A 16,319-nucleotide genomic window follows, 5' to 3' on the forward strand; every position below is an offset into this window, starting at 1 on the left:
TTTGTTAATAACTTTTACAAAAACTATCTTAGAACTTTAGTGTTTCACCCAAAGTTAGGTATTGGGGTGCTTAACAAACCTTAAAATTTGAGACCGATCCATTAATTAGTTTAAGAGTTATTCGATTTGTTTATCCCAGAGACCTTTATTTTGCAATAACATAAGACAGAAAATAATGAAGATAGGGCAATTCCGAGTATGCCAAATGAAAGTAGGAAAGTGATAGTCTCAAAATGTATTAAAAAAAGATAAAAAATTAATCAGTATAATCAAAAATCCTAATGCCAAATTTTTGAAATTTTTTAGTTTATAAACATTTAGAATAATTTTACAAATATTGTCCGTAGGAACAATCTTTTTATATATTCGAAAAGGTAGTATTTTAACACGAATTTTCAAATAAAAATAATTAGCCTGGATTCATTAGGGACAAAGTTAGCCATGTCTTTTTTTTTTAAATTCACAGCTAATTTGTTTATAATAATTAAGGAATTTCATTGATGCCATTTTAAATAATGGGATTTGTTTTTTTTTTGTTAAAAAATTTGCATAAACATTGTATCTTCACAGCACCCTCTACGATTTTTCAAAATTGTAGTTCAAACGGTTACTAGGGGGAACCTACGAATCCACCTAGTTAAAATACCGAAAAAGCAATTTCAAACTAATGCATCTCCTGTATCTCCGGATCAACTCAATGGACTTTCATCTTCCTTTTTTTAATTTGTTTGTAATTTCTACGTACATTACAAATATTTATAAATTTATTAATTATTAATCAGTCTCATTTGTTTAAACAATACTTGAAAAAATATTTTTTACAAAAATCTATTTTTTTAATTATAGTATCATTAATGATCATACAAAAAGTTAAAGTTCACTTTAATAAATAAAATATTTTTATTAGATACTTATTTAAGTATTAAGTATACCTTAACTTTTTGTATGATTAATAATTATAGTCTGATTAACCCTTAACTGGTGACCATGCGTCTCACAGACTCCGCACGTTAATTAACGCGTCTGCGTTTCTCGCCACAAATACGTAGCAACCTGTAATTCGGTGTACCTTCCTAGCTTTTTAGAGTATATTCGAATGTGTTAATGAGGGGTACCTCGCTTGTCCCGTTTTCGAAATATTTACGTCGCGGAGTCTACTAGACGCAAGGTCACCATTAGTGTTATGTTAATATGGATAGTTTTCGTAAAGCTGTAAGAGTATTAGACGATGTTTTCAAAGAAATGTGCACAAAATTGTATAATGAGGCGAACAGTAACATTACTGATGATGATGTGGAAGAAGGATATTATATAGAAAGTGATGAAATGTGTATAAATTGTACCAGAGTAGAATATATTTTTAACGTTTTTTGTGATTTGCAGGTTTTGTGCAGAATTGCAATTATGTTGTTTTAAACAATTTTTTTTGTAAAATGAACCTATTTGTAAACATACATATATTATATTAGTTTGCATATGCTTAATTTTTTTTGGAATATAACTTTAAAAATTTTGTGTTATAAAACATGTTACCATTTTTTCTGTTTTTGTTATAATTCCTACAGTTTGTTTTTTTTTCTTTTTGGCTATATAAAAATGACATTACAATATTGTTTTATTATTAAAAACTGTTTTATTGCATTTTTTAGGTACCAGCTTGACAAAAACAGCTTTTTTTAGCCAGGAGTCTATTAGACTCATGGTCACCATTTATGTAATTAAAAAAAGGGTCACCAGTTAAGGGTTAAAAACATGGGTTTTTGGAAAAAAAAATATTATTTCAAAAATTGTTTTTTGAACAAAAACAAACTAAACTTTTTATTAATTAATAAATGTCAAATTGCAAATAGACGCATTACATATTTGTAATGAACAGAAAAATTACATACAGATTAAAGAAAGAAAGATCAAAATATATTCAGCAGATCCCGAGATATAGAAAATGATAGTAGTTTTAAGTTGCCTTTTTTAGTTTTTGAACTCGTGCATTTGTCGGCTCCCAGCTCCCCCTTCACTTACCACGACTAGTCACCAAATGAACAGCATTTTCAAAAATTATGATATATGTAAAATGATTTTTCTACGGACAACATTTTTAAAGTTGTTCTAAATGTTTATAAACTACAAAAATTCAAAAATTTGGCATCAGTATTTTTGACTATATGAGATAATTTTTTTATCTTTTTTTAGTACATTTTGATAGTATCACTGTTCTAATTTCATTTAACATACGCAGAATTGCCTTATCTTCATTGTTTTCTCTCTTATGTTATTGCAAAATAAAGGTATCTGAGATAAACAAATATAATAACTTTTAAACCAACTAATGGATCAGTCTCAAATTTTGAGGGTTTGTTAAGTACCCCAATACACAACTTTGGTGGAAACACTAAAATTCTAAAGTAGTTTTAGTAAAACTTATTAAAAAATAACGATTTTCACTTATCTTGCAGTTTGCGTAGCAGCAAATTAACTTTTTAACTTTAAAAAATCGGCATTTTGAAGATTTTTCAATGTTCTAAAAAATTAAATTTTGTAGTTTTATGTCAACTGTTTAGCTTTTGAATGGAGTGAAAAAAAGAATGTGTGTGTACTTTGTACGCACGTAAGAAGTTATACTTCTATTATATGATTATATGATTATAAACGAAATTAATATACTTTTTATTTATATTTGATTTAAATATTAAATTAATTTATACTTACTACTTCTCAAACATTTTTATTAAAACAGTGCCAAAAATTAAAATAATAAAAAAATAAAACACACACAAACACTTAAAAATGCCACAAATGATTTCTGAACATTAATTGTCGGAAATTTTTTTAACTAAATACGTATTTTCTAAAAATAAAATTATATAATAAATATACTTACAATCATAAAATGTATAAAAAAAAATAAAAAAATAAAAGTTTCCATTGGGATTCGAACCAACTTACCACGCGGCTGGTATTTGCGTTGTATTGGGATTCACTCGCATTAAAACTTCGCCACAGAGACAGCGTGTCATTATGTGCGAAGATCGTCTAACTAAACAGATTAACCTTTTGACATTTTTAACTTATGTAAATCAAATTATTTTGATTTTTAATTGAAATGATTTAGAATTGAAAAAATACAACAAAACATAGAGTAAGAAAACAATATATTAGGTGAATATTGATAGAAATTTTGATGGTAATCAAATTATGTAAATAAAAGTATTACATACTACTTATATATTTTGGTAGGTTCAAGGTAGGTATCGGAGCCCGTATAACGACTAATAAATTTCGCAATCACTTGCGTCGTGCAAAGTGGCTATGTTCAAATATCATAACAAAATTTGATCAACTATTTATAAAACACTTACCAGTGAAAGATTCTTTAGCTTTGAATAAGCGAGATCTGCGGCACTCACACTAATAGTCACAGTTTGATGAGCTTTCACATTGGCATGCAACAATCATCTCTTCTATGTAAATAAGTCCAAAAATATAATATGAAAACTATTTAAAAAGGCAGTATAACCATTAACTAACTTTTTGTTTGTTGTTTCTCTTCTTACAAATTTTAAAACGCAACAAGCATACATTATAACCAAACCACAGTCCCACAGCTGTGCCACAGCTGCCATATTGGATAATTTTTGTCATGTCATTTGAACATCCAATCAGAACAAAGTTATAATGCGCATGCGCCCGGTCGCTAGGTTTTACCATATAAAATTTCCCCGTCATTACGCCCGTAAAGAAGTATAACTTCAAAAATCGAAAAGATCGCGATATTTGCACTAAGTTGTTAATAATTAAAAAACGGACGCGAACTGTAGGCAGGAAAGAGGTAGGTTTTCTTCCTATAGGTATATAATAACTAAAAAAGTAGTCAGCTATCTGAATCTTTGAGTGTCCCGAACATGGTCTATTTCTAGCTTATTACCCTGGACTAAAATATGAAATTTTAAATTAAACTGTTTAGGTACTAGATATATAATATTATTTAGTTCACTATAATACTGGCCGCTCAGCTGGTTTTAATACAGCCAGAATAATTGCTCTAAGAAATATGAAATTTTAGTCGAGGAAATGAAACTGAAAAAATGACAAAACCTCGCAATTTTTTCGTCCAGCATCCATTTGTACAAAAATTTGGGATTAGGCTAATTACACCCTCTAGTTCATTTTCTATATTGAGCTGTTGTACGTTTTTGGTTTTTTAAGGGTAAAAACTAGCCCTAGGGTAACTAATTGTAAAAAAATATAAAATAACATTTTAAACTTTAATATTGTCAACATTTGGTTCTTGTTAGTTACATAATGATTGTTTTATGCTTTAAGATATACTATCATAATATTTCAACCCTTAAAACTACCCTTGTTGGAGCTATATATAGAAAATTTACTTATCCTAAAAGAATAATTTCGGCTTGCATCGATTTACATAAAAATTTGGGATTAGGATTATCTCACCCTGTACTTCATATTCTATATCATGCTTAACCCGCGAGTAGTCGCGCGGTGAGATAGAATCTCACATTTCATCCTTTTTCGTAATACAGTAAAACCTGTCAGTAACGGCCACTAAAAATGAAAGAACTATTGGCCGATATAGAAAGGTGGCCGCTATTGCCAGTTTTTGTAGTCTACATATAATTGGTTTGGGAAATTTTAAACTGGCCGTTAGGACAGGTGGCCGATGTTGGCAGGTGGCTGTTAACACAGTTTTACTGTACAGTAAAATTTGTCAGTAACGGCCACTAAAAATGAAAGAACTATTGGCCGATATAGAAAGGTGGACGGTATTGCCAATTTTTGTAGTCTACATATAATTGGTTTGGGAAATTTTTAAACTGGCCGTTAGGACAGGTGGCCGATGTTGGCAGGTGGCCGTTAACACAGGTTTTTTTAATAAAATTGTTAGAAATATATATTTTCAATATAAAAAGTAAACAAAAATAGTACAAAATAAAAATTTGTTTTAAATTCGTATTTTGAAATAGAATCTCACACGCGACTATCGACGTTACAGAAGTGAGCGCGACTACTCCCGGGTTAAGGGAGTTGATTATTTTTAGGGGTGTAAACTACCCCTTATTGTCAAAAACTATATAAAACATTGTAAACTTGGGTTAAATTTGGTTTTGATTCTTTAAATAATGATGGTTTTATGCTTTAGGATATAATATCATAATATTTCAACCCTTAAAAAGCACCCTTAATAACATTACAATTTTGAGCACCCTATACAAAAAAAAAGCAGAATTAAAGAATTACAAAAACATTTATTTACAGAAAATACGAATTTACAAATATGTACAAATACAAATAGTTTTTTAGTCATCTTCCAGTACACGAACCGGTTCTTATCTGTGGTATTATACATACATTGAAAATGATCCATAAGCGGACTATTCGAATTTTTCGAAAAAAAAATTCGTTTTATTAACATGGCTCCTTCATTTTTGGCGATAAAAAGTTTTTTCAAAAATGATTTTGTAGGATTTTTGAAGAGCTATAAAACAGTGTAAACTAAATTCCGTTAGATCCCTTAGTTTTTATTTGGGGTGGGTTTAAAGAGCTCCGATAAGGGGGTGTTTGCTCGTAAATAGATGTTTTAAACAGCTATATCTCGCTAACTATTCAATACAATGAAAATCTATGCAGAAATGAATTTTAGTTATTAAAAAATCTAGAATTTAGTAATCCATCATTTATTTCGTATCTCCAGTGCTTTTGGCGATATTTTGAAGTAAAAGGTAAAAAATAGAAAATTGCAAAAAATCAATTCTTCTTTAAACTCCAATTTTTTTTAAATTAGATCTTTTAGATAAGTCAAACTTCTTGAACGTATTGATAATACAAATATAAAAGGAATTAAAGAAAGGTGAAGACCAATTTTTAATTAGGAGGGTAGTTAGGGGGTTGTTTTCACTGATTTTTTCCTAGAGAAATGCAGGTACCGATCTTTTTTTAGTCATAAGTCACTTAAGTTTCATGCTAGAAACTTTTTATTATTATTTTTTGAAAGGTTTAACTATATACTTAAAAAACATTAGGCAAGTTTTCCTCAATAAATGCAAAGTTTTTCCGTTATTTGGCTTTTAATATTTCAAATTATACATTTGACGAAAAAAGCTAACTTTTAACATGCCGTATCTCGGGTTGTATTGGTCTTAAAGATATTACAGAAAAAGAATTGAGTTAATGCTACTAAAAAATACAATTTTGATATCTATAGTTTTTTTGATTAAATGCATATTTTTCGAGGAATTCTCAAAAAACCCTCTAAAAAAGTCGATTTTTTCGTCGAAAAACTGTTACTTTCAAGCGCGAATAACTCGAAAAATATTAGATTTACGAAGAAAACGTAAAAAATATTTTTTTCTTAGAATTACATTGATTTACATGGTTAAAATGTAATAAAAAATTCCCGCCCCCGAGATGGGGTGGCACTTCGGGCAGAGAGCAGCAACCTACGCCTCTCTGATGATGACTCCAAATAGAGTCGAAAATCGTCGATTTAGAGTGCTGTTATAAGTGATAAATAAGACGGTTTTGCCTTCGCATTGCAACTGAATAAAAATGGAATTTTTATTTTATTTTTATATTGGTCTTTACTCCTTTAAGTAACTAGGTCCATTTTCCGTTGGAATTTACCAGCTGAACAGACGGGGTCGTGAATTGTATGTTTTTGAATTCCCTCTTGTCTTCTTCGCTTCAGCATCCATCTGGCTTGCAATTTTTAGAAGCCATGGAGGTGTTATCAGGGAAATGGACCATTAAGTTTTCAATTAAAAATCTTTTAGTAATATTTTTAATATTTTTCAATATTATTAAGCTTCTATTAGGTTGAAAACTTTGCCTTTAAAATAAATGTGTTCACCTTTAATCAAAAATTGATGGCCTGTAAAAAACTGTCTCAGTTCCTTATAACGATTCTGTTTCGTTTTTGTCCGCTATTGTGTTTATATAGTAATTTTCTAGTAGCAGTAGTAAATTTCTTTGGTTAGGCTTGGCAACACCGCAACATTTTTTTACAATTATATTGATAAAATATGTATAACCTGTGTGGAGAATTCTTTGAATATGTTATGTTTCCCATTTCCCGTAACTATTCAATTGATTCAAGCATCCCAATTAATTTTATTGTTTGAATGGTTTACCAAATATTGTGAACGATAATAATTCATACGTAATGAGTATATATTTATATTAAATTTATAATATGTGTTTATGAAGTAGGTATACAATTATGCAGTAATATAACTCAAATTTCCACTGACAATGTTTCATTTTATTTCTATATAAAATTAAATCCCTGTAGCTGGTTGTATACCGTAAATCACAAAAAATAGTTAAATTCCTTCGTAAAAGGTATATTTATAAAAAATCCCTTAAAAGGACTACATAACAGAACGTGTTTGGAATATTGATTCCATCATCAGTGCTCATTACAGGTGAAAGTACATACCTGAGCCAACAAGATATGTGGGTAAAAACTCTTTAAACATTTATTTATTATCTATAGTTTTAACTTCAGACATTGCAGGACTCTCTCAACGTGGGTTCCAATATCCAGAGGATAAAGCCTCACATAACGGACTTCAACCGCTAGTAATCTTTGGATTTGATGCGGTTAAAAACATTTACTGGTATTGAAGCGGTTCAAAAGAACGCAATTATTTTGCCTTATACAGAAACCAAAAATTGTAAATGTATCGTAACATATTTTTGTCCCATCCTGTAGACATAAAAATATCGCTTCATATGCCAAGCAAATGTAAAAGTGAGAATTTGAAGTCTTGTTAAAGAAAGACGTTATTATATTTTACGGTCATAGGTATCTATAATCGATTTCCTGTGTTCAATTTGTGATGTAAAAAGAGTTACAATGTAGCTAATGATCGTTTTGGCTCTAAAAATCCTGGGAGTTAGATACACATACTTGCTAATATCAATGTCAGAAAGCACGGGTGTTAATTGTGGACTCAGCAATACCTTTCTTTAAAATGTTGGAGCTAAGTAAGGATGGCTGACATGGCTAAATAATCCTATTGACTAAAGAGTATAATTCCCTACCAAAGAGGTTGGATTTAGAATGTGTTTTGATTTTCCCTATTGGATAATAAATACGTGTAGGAAGCTTAGATATTCTTTTATTGGTCAAAAAAGAGAATTAGGTGAAGATAATTGGTCCATCACTTCCACAATGTGTGCCAGTATCCGTTTTTGCTTCATTTTCTGTAATACATATATCGCTGTCTAAGTGACTCTGTCAAATGCTTTATTTAGGTCTCCGGAGCAAATGTATGCGGGTTTGTTATATTCTATCGACTTCTCTTTCGTCTGTTTCATGACAAATATTGCGTCTAAATCCTTGCTGTTCTTCTCTGTTCTTTATCTGTGATTCCAATTTATCCTTATCCTTGAGTATGCTTGTGAATAACATACAAACATACACAAACATACAAACAAAAACACATACATAGGAACCTGGTTTTCAGAAAATAATGATCAAACAAAATAATTAAGAGCCAGGATAGAACGAGCAAGAAATGCGTTTGTAAAAATGAAACAGATTATCTGCAATAAAGACCTTAAATCGGAACTGAGTGTAAGAGCTCTGAAATGTTACGTGTTTTCGATAGTATAATATGGACTTGAAAGCTGGACATTAATGCAAGAACACATAAATAAGCTAGAGTCATTTGAAATATGGTGTTTTAAAGAAGAATGCTTAGAATAGCATGGACACAGAAGAAAACGGAAACGGAAGTATTGCAAGAAATGGATAAAGAGTAATAAATAATAATAATCATCATCAATGGTGCTACAGCCCTATGAAAGAGCCTCGACCTTCCCAAGTCTATTACGCCAGTCAGTCCTATGCATTGCCAGTTTGCTGCGCCTATTTTTCTCCCATCCTCATCTACACCATCCTTCCATCTAAGTTTTGGCTTACCCCTATTTTAACTTCCCACAGGTTGTGACATAAGGATTCTTCTAGGAGGGTTGTTATGCTGTGATCTTGCTAGATGTCCTGCCCATCTTAGTCTTCCAATTCTTATAAGAGATACTACGTCTTTACCACATCGTAGTTGTACCTCCTCCTCCAAATACCATTTTCACAGATGCCACCGAATATTCCTCTCAGAATCCTTCGTTCAAATATAAGTAGAAGGTTTTCATCTGCCTTGGAGATGGTCCATGTCTCCGATCCATATGTCAACACTGGTTGTATAAGAGTTTTGCATATGGTTATTTTTGTTTTTTGGCTTAAGTTTCTGCTTCTCATATGTCTACTCAGTCCAAAATAGCATTTGTTCGCTAGGATTATCCTTTGCTTGATTTCTTCCTTCATGACGTTCTCCTTGGTAATCAGGGAGCCTAAGTATGTGAATTTGTCCACCACTTCAAAGGTAGAGTTATCAACAGTGAATTGGTGACCGATGTTTCTGGCTCTATTGTTGGGTGTTGATGCCATCATCTTAGTTTTCTCCTCGTTTACTTTCAGGCCCATATTTTTTGAGGCATTTGATAAAGTGGTATACATTTCTTCTAGTTTGCGTGTTGTACGGGTAACTAGGTCCACGTCATCTGCATATGCCAAAATTTGGGATGACTTATTAAAAATATTTCCTGTTGTCTATTCGGGCATCTCTGACCGCCTTTTCCAGCGCTATGTTAAAGAGGAGACACGTAAGCGCATCTCACTGTCGCAGCCCAACATTCTTTTCAAACGCCTGTGATTGTTCGCCCTGTATTTCGACTTTTCAAACTACTTTACGCATTGTAGCCTTAACCAATCTTATCAGTTTATCAGGGATGTGGAATTCATCCATGTGGAATTCACTTCATACAATTTATTTGTTAGGACACTATCATAGGCCGATTTAAAATTTACGAAAAGATGGTATGTGTCGTTATTGAATTCATTGGTTTTTTCCAGTATTTGCCTTAGCACAAAGATCTAGTCTGTTGTTGATCGACCAGGCCTAAAACCACTTTGATATTTTTCAAGAAGCTCCTCTGAATGTGCACTTAGGCGACCATATAAGATACTCGAAAATATTTTGTAAGCTGTATTAAGGAGGGTTATTCCCCTATAGTTTCTACATTTCAATTGATCACCGTTTTTGTGTAGCGGGCAAATGGTGCACACCACTCTTCCGGGATTTGTTCCTCATTCCAGGCTCTCAGTATTATTCTATATATTTGATTAGTCAGAGTAGCACTTCCATATTTAATAATTTCTGCGGATATACCATCAAATCCTGGAGATTTATTATTTTTTAGGTGTTTTATTGCATACCGTACATCTTGAATTGATGGAGGCTCTAATGGTCTGTTGTTGGTTGCTCCTGGGGGTGGTTAATTTGGATTTTCTACTTCGATGGTAAGTAGTTCTTTATAGTGTTCCCCCACCTTTTCAATATTTCTTCTTTTGTATTGAGTATGTTCCTCTCCTTATCCTTACATATTCTTAGCCTTGGTGTCGAATTCCTTTCTTGCATTATTCAGAGTTTTATAGAATTTTCTTGTTTGATTTTCCTGTTTTATTGCCTCAAGTTCTCCCAGTATTCTATTTTCATAAATTCTCTTTTTTCTTCTATGAATGCACTTCTCTTCTCTTCTAAGGTCTTCATATTTTTGTTGTTTTTCTCGAGTTCTTCTTTGCTGCATCTGTTTATATGCATCGTTCTTTCTTCTTGTAATGTCCTCACACTCAGCATCGAACCAGTCATTGCGTGATGGTGATTTTTCTGACCCTAGAATATTATTTGCGGCGTCTTCAATATTACTTTTACACATTTCCCATTGTTCGCTGATTGTTAGATTCTCATTAATTATGCAGTTAGTTTCGATATAGCTTTGAAACTTTTCTACCGTTTGCGGATTTTTGAGGAGTTCAATATTAAGGCGCGTTGTTTTGATACTTCTCTCCTTCTTCACGTTTGAGATTCTAGCTCGAATCCTTGTGCCAACTAGAAAGTGATCTGAATCAATATTGGCGCCTCGATAGGTCCGGACATCCATCAAGTTTGAGAAGTGTCTAGCATCTATGATCACATGATCAATTTGGTTGTTCGTTAATCCATCGGGCGAGGTCCAAGTTCCCATTATGTATTTTTTGTGTAGAAAACAAATCTGCTTTCTACGATCATGTTCTTTGCGGCTGCGAAGGTGACTTCTCGGTGTCCATTCGAATTGGTATTATTATATAGACTATATTTACCGATGTGCGGTAGATATATTTTCTTCCCTTCCGATTTTTGCGTTCAGATCACGGATTACTATTTTAATGTCACTTCTGGGACAACTGTCATATGCTCTTTCTAATTCATCATAGAATTCGTCTTTTTCTTCGTCTTCATTGTCCTCTGTTGGAGCATGTACATTAATAAGACTAATATTAAAAAACTGGCCCCTGATCCTTAAGAAGCTCATTCGTGGATTAATCGGCTTAAAATCTATAACCAAATGCTTGACTTTATTATTGACTATAAAGGCTATCCCAAATTCATTACTAGTTCTATGACAACTATAGTATATATGTTGTAGTTTGTTTTTTGGATTAGGCCATGACCTGTCCATCGTACTCCTTGTATCGCAGTAATATCGGCGTTATATTGTGCTAATATGTCGCATAGTTTGCGAATGTTTCCAATAAATAATAAACACAATGAAAATAAGAAAGATACAATATGTGGGACATGTAATGAGGGGACAGCGATATGAACTGCTGCGATTTAAAATACAGGAACATATAAAAGGCAGAACGAATAAAGGAAGAAGGAAAATGCCATGGTTGAAAATTTTAAAAGATCGGTTTAAATTCAGTTCAGTAGGACTCTTCAGAGCAGCAGTAGATATAGTAAAGCTGGTAATGATGATATTCAACTTCCGATTGGGAGACAGCATTAGAAGAAGAAGGAATGCAGAAATAAAATATTATACTGACATTATTATCAAATCTATTACAATTATTAGAGTTTGAAATTGTAACCGCTCAAAATCTCTAAATGACTTGAAACATCATAAATCCGACAACAGCGCATAGTATCCTGTGAGAGGGCGGCACCCTTCGTTGCTATGTGTTGCTCCGGATCGAACGGCGTTCGTAATTTTCCGGAAATTTTCCCGAGGAAAACCTTTAACCGCTCTGCAACTCACAACTCTATCAGCTACAATATCGTACAAGGAAAAATCTTAATAACACTCGAAACTGCGCTGATAGAGGAAAACCCATCGAATTTATACATTTTCCACGGGTCGTGAATGAAAATCTCTGTGAAATCGATCAAAAATACGTAAAATCTAGTCTGTTTCAGCCAGTGCTTTGTTGTTAATCCGTTTGATCCTCTTATATTTCTTTGTTTTGCTAGAGGAAGAAGTGGTAAAGTGTTATAATGGTCGGGAGAACAGTAGAGGACTTTCCGATAGTTTGCTACTGATGTTTCGTTATGTTCCGGGCCTTTAAAATGAGCGAGATCGGTCGGTGACACAGTTGTTACAACAAATTTTTTTATTGTTACGAACCGTTGTTACAAAGTACTTATTAATGAGCAATAAACTAGTGATATATGTGATAAAGGCGAACACTTGAGAATGGACGAGGAATGTCAAGGACTTTTACCCAGTTGGCCTGATTCTGAACATCAGGTAAATGTAGATCACGTAACTAGGAAATGATAGAGTACCTCTACCTGCTCTAACCTACTTCCGAACAATTTATTTATTCATATTAAGCTAAGGCTGACTCTTTTGTGGGACGTTGCAAAACCCTTTACAAGCTGTAATTTAAAACTGTAACAATACAAACTTCAGTCCATCTAAATGTATTTAATTAATGTCTCAAGTATAAATAAATATTTTATTTGTATCTAGTAAACACAAAATTACCATTCAAAATTTAAAATAACTAAAAAGGGCCGCAGTTAAAGAGATTCATATTGAGCATTATTATTATTAAGTAAAAAATATTATTTTGTATTAAAAAATGTATATTATTATTTAAACTATCACAAAATTGTTAACAAAAAAACGCACATACTCTTACTATACTGATATTCTCATTTATCTAGTTTTATGTCTCTGCATGTGCATATTAATAATTTCTTTCAGTACCAGTTTTAAGATATATTACGATTATTACGCCCCCTTGGAGGCGTTGGTTGGTGTTCTTCTCCTAATCAGTTCTTTCTTTGCATTTTATTTCTATCTTTCGAATATTTGTTAGGTTAACAGTAGGATAAAAGACAACAATAGTGTTAGTTTGCACAGCTTTCTTAGAATAATGATAAATTTCCACTAATTATTTTTAAATGCTTTATTTCCACTAATAATTTTCCCGCTTGTCCTGTTTTTCTCCATTAAATTCGATGTCCTCAACCTTTCCTGTTCCTTCTAGTTTACATATACTCTATTTTCGGTCTGTAGAGCTTAAGTCCTTCCTCTTCTTCTCTAGCCCTTCTCCAACTCTCCAACTTTTTCTCTACCATTTTCTTGTTCTCCTCTGCTAACACAATATTATCAGCAAAGTCAAAATCTCTCTTATCTTCTCTGTCAGTTTATCCATAACAAGATTAAGTAGGTAGTGAAGAGCATTATTGCAAACCAACCGCTACTGGATAACTTTTGATCAATCCAACCCAAGTCCTTACATTAGTGCTCCCCATACATATATTTCACGAGCCTTAGATACTTCTCTGCAACCCATTTCTCCCTCATTCATCTATAGTCTAGGAACTGTGTCGTATGCCTTTTCAAGATCTATAAATACCAAATGTATATCTCTTTTCTTCTCGCTGTATTTCTCCATCAACTGTCTTAAAGCAAAGAAGGCATCCCTTGCCCTCCTTCCTGGCATAGGTCCAAACTGTTCTTCTATCGATGTCCCTCTCCATAACCGCCTACAGTTCTCTCCTAAATTTTGCTTTGTGCGCGATATTAACTTTATTCCTCTATAGTTCTTAGAGTCCAGGATCATCATCGTTCTCTTTGCCTTATCCCTATGCGAGGTCAACTTCCCTAATTGCATTTCTCCACACAATTCTATCTTGGGTCATATCAATGTCAATCCCCTTTACCAACATGTCCTGCCTTATCGTCTCCCCCCAGGTCTTCTTTGGTCTTCCTCTCCTACTCCTTCCAGGAATCTTCATTTCAGCTATTCTTCGTATTGGGTGATTAACGTCTCGACGTTGAACATGACCAAACCATCTTAACCTATGCTCTCCCATTTTGGCATCAATTGGTGCCACACCTAGACCTCCCCTAATATACTCATTTCTAATTTTATCCTTTTTTATCACTCCACTCATCCATCTAAGCATTCTCATTTTCGCCACATGCATTAGTTGTTCCTCTTTTTTTTCACTGTCCAATGTTCAGTTCCGTACATCATAGCCGGTCTTATGGCTGTTTTATAGAATTTTCCCTTCAGCTTCATTTGCATTTTTCTGTCACACAACACACCACTCGCTTCTATCCACTTCATCTATCCAGCCCTAATTCTACTGCATGTATCTCCATCTATTTCTCCATTTTTTCTGTAATACCGATCCTAGGTACTTAAAACTATTGCTTTTCACAATCATTTCACCATCTAAAGATACCATTTTATTTATAGTAACTCCATATTTAAATGAACATTCCAAATTCTCTGTTTTTGTCCTACTAAGTTTTAAACTTTTTTCCTCCAGAGGTTGTCGCCACTGTTCCAGTTTTTGTTCTAAGTCTCTTTCACTATTTCCTATTAAGACTACATCATCAGCATACATTAGGCACCATGGAATGCTACCATGTAGTTTCGCTGTTATCTGGTCCAAAACTAATGAGAATAAATAAGGACTAAGCACCGATCCTTGATGCAATCCTACTTTCATCTGAAATTTATCAGTCTCTTTCACACCTGTCCTAACACTAGTCGTTACTCCCTCATACATATCACTCACAATCTTTACATATTCACCAGGGACTCCTTTCTTATTGAGTGCCCACCACAGAATCTCTCGAGGAACTCTATCATATGTTTCTCAAGATCAATGAATACCATATGAGCGTTGGTCTCTTGAGTGCTGTATTTTTCCATCAGTTGCCTTACAATGAAAATTGCATCTGTTGTTGATCTGACCTGCTCGTAGAGTCCAGGATGTCCCCTTTATTTTTATGCAATCATAACAACACAGAACATAGTCTGACATCAAGCATTAAGCATCCTTTCTTCCTTATATATCCCACTAATAATTTGCAACAAAACACCAATCCCTTCCTCTCCTAAAGCCTTCCAAACTTCCACAGGTTTTTGGTGTTAATATGACGTGATATGTATATCATACAAAATTGTGTTTTATTACTCTTGTACTAACCAAATACTTGCTAGATACAGTAACAGTAATCTTTGAATATCTATTTATTAATTAAGAATTAACTTAGTATTTTGAATAGGTTAATTTCTAAAAAGTCCACTCTTTTACTTTTTTGTTCCGGCTAATAGTTTAATAGTAATAGTTTCCGTAGTTAAATTATTAGAATACTTGAAACACAGTGTCCCATTAACAAAATTTAGCTGTATGTTCAGTTATCCCTTTCTTGAAAATTCTTCCTGTCTGACCTAGTTATATTAAAAAATAATTATTACTTAAAATTATTTTAACAATTTATTTATTCATATTAAGCTAAAGCTGACTCTTTTGTGGGACGTTGCACAACCCTTTACAAGCCGTAATTTAAAATTTTAACATTACAACCCCAGTCCATACAAATATATTAAATTAATATCCCAAGTATAAATAAAGCAAAAAAGGTATCCCTTTTCCTTCTTCCTCGCATAAACCCAAACTGTTCTATCGATGTCTTTCTCCAAAATTTTAGTTCTACACTTCTACAGTGCTCTCCTACATTTTCTTTGTGTGTGAGATTAACTTTATCAAACAAAAAGGGAAAAACAAAATTGATAGCAATATCCAACAAAGAAGTTAACGTAAAATATTGAAACCCCAAGCAATAAGATAGAACAGAAGAGACATTTAAATACCTTGCAATAATTTTAAATAAGAAGGGGATACAAGCAGATACAATTCGAAATAGAATAAAAGCAGCCACAAGAGCTTATCATTCATCATTCACTGTACAAAAACTTTCTAAATAAAAAGAAAATAACAAAGAAAACCAAAATGGTAATATCTAAAACAATTCACGTACCTATCACTACATTTGGAGCTGAGAATTGAGTACTGAACGACAAACAAGAAAAGAGATTGCGAGCTGGGGAAATGAGGTATTTAAAAAAAATCGTGGGAGCTGGAAGAACTGATAAAAGACGTAGCGAAGAT

At 32.8% G+C, this 16,319-nt stretch overlaps 2 protein-coding genes across 4 annotated transcripts in view; one reads left to right on the plus strand and one right to left on the minus strand.

The window, feature by feature from the left end:
- Positions 1–9,566, minus strand: part of LOC126887736 (uncharacterized) — a 165,827-nt gene extending 156,261 nt beyond the window's left edge. For both annotated transcript variants that reach the window (XM_050655453.1, XM_050655454.1), the window contains exon 1: positions 9,074–9,566. The gene's annotated coding sequence lies outside the window, so the exon portion shown is untranslated. The remainder of the gene's footprint in view (positions 1–9,073) is intronic.
- LOC114324789 (potassium voltage-gated channel protein Shab) overlaps positions 1–16,319 on the plus strand; it is a 535,540-nt gene that overhangs the window by 68,175 nt on the left and 451,046 nt on the right. Inside the window, exon 1 of one of the 2 annotated variants that reach the window (XM_028272637.2) lies at positions 12,160–12,645. The exons of the other annotated variant lie outside the window; for it this stretch is intronic. The gene's annotated coding sequence lies outside the window, so the exon portion shown is untranslated. Of the gene's footprint in view, positions 1–12,159; positions 12,646–16,319 lie in introns of those variants that run through there. 2 annotated transcript variants of the gene reach the window in all.

This window comes from Diabrotica virgifera, chromosome 7, assembly GCF_917563875.1.
Source record: "Diabrotica virgifera virgifera chromosome 7, PGI_DIABVI_V3a".
NCBI lineage: Eukaryota > Metazoa > Arthropoda > Insecta > Coleoptera > Chrysomelidae > Diabrotica > Diabrotica virgifera.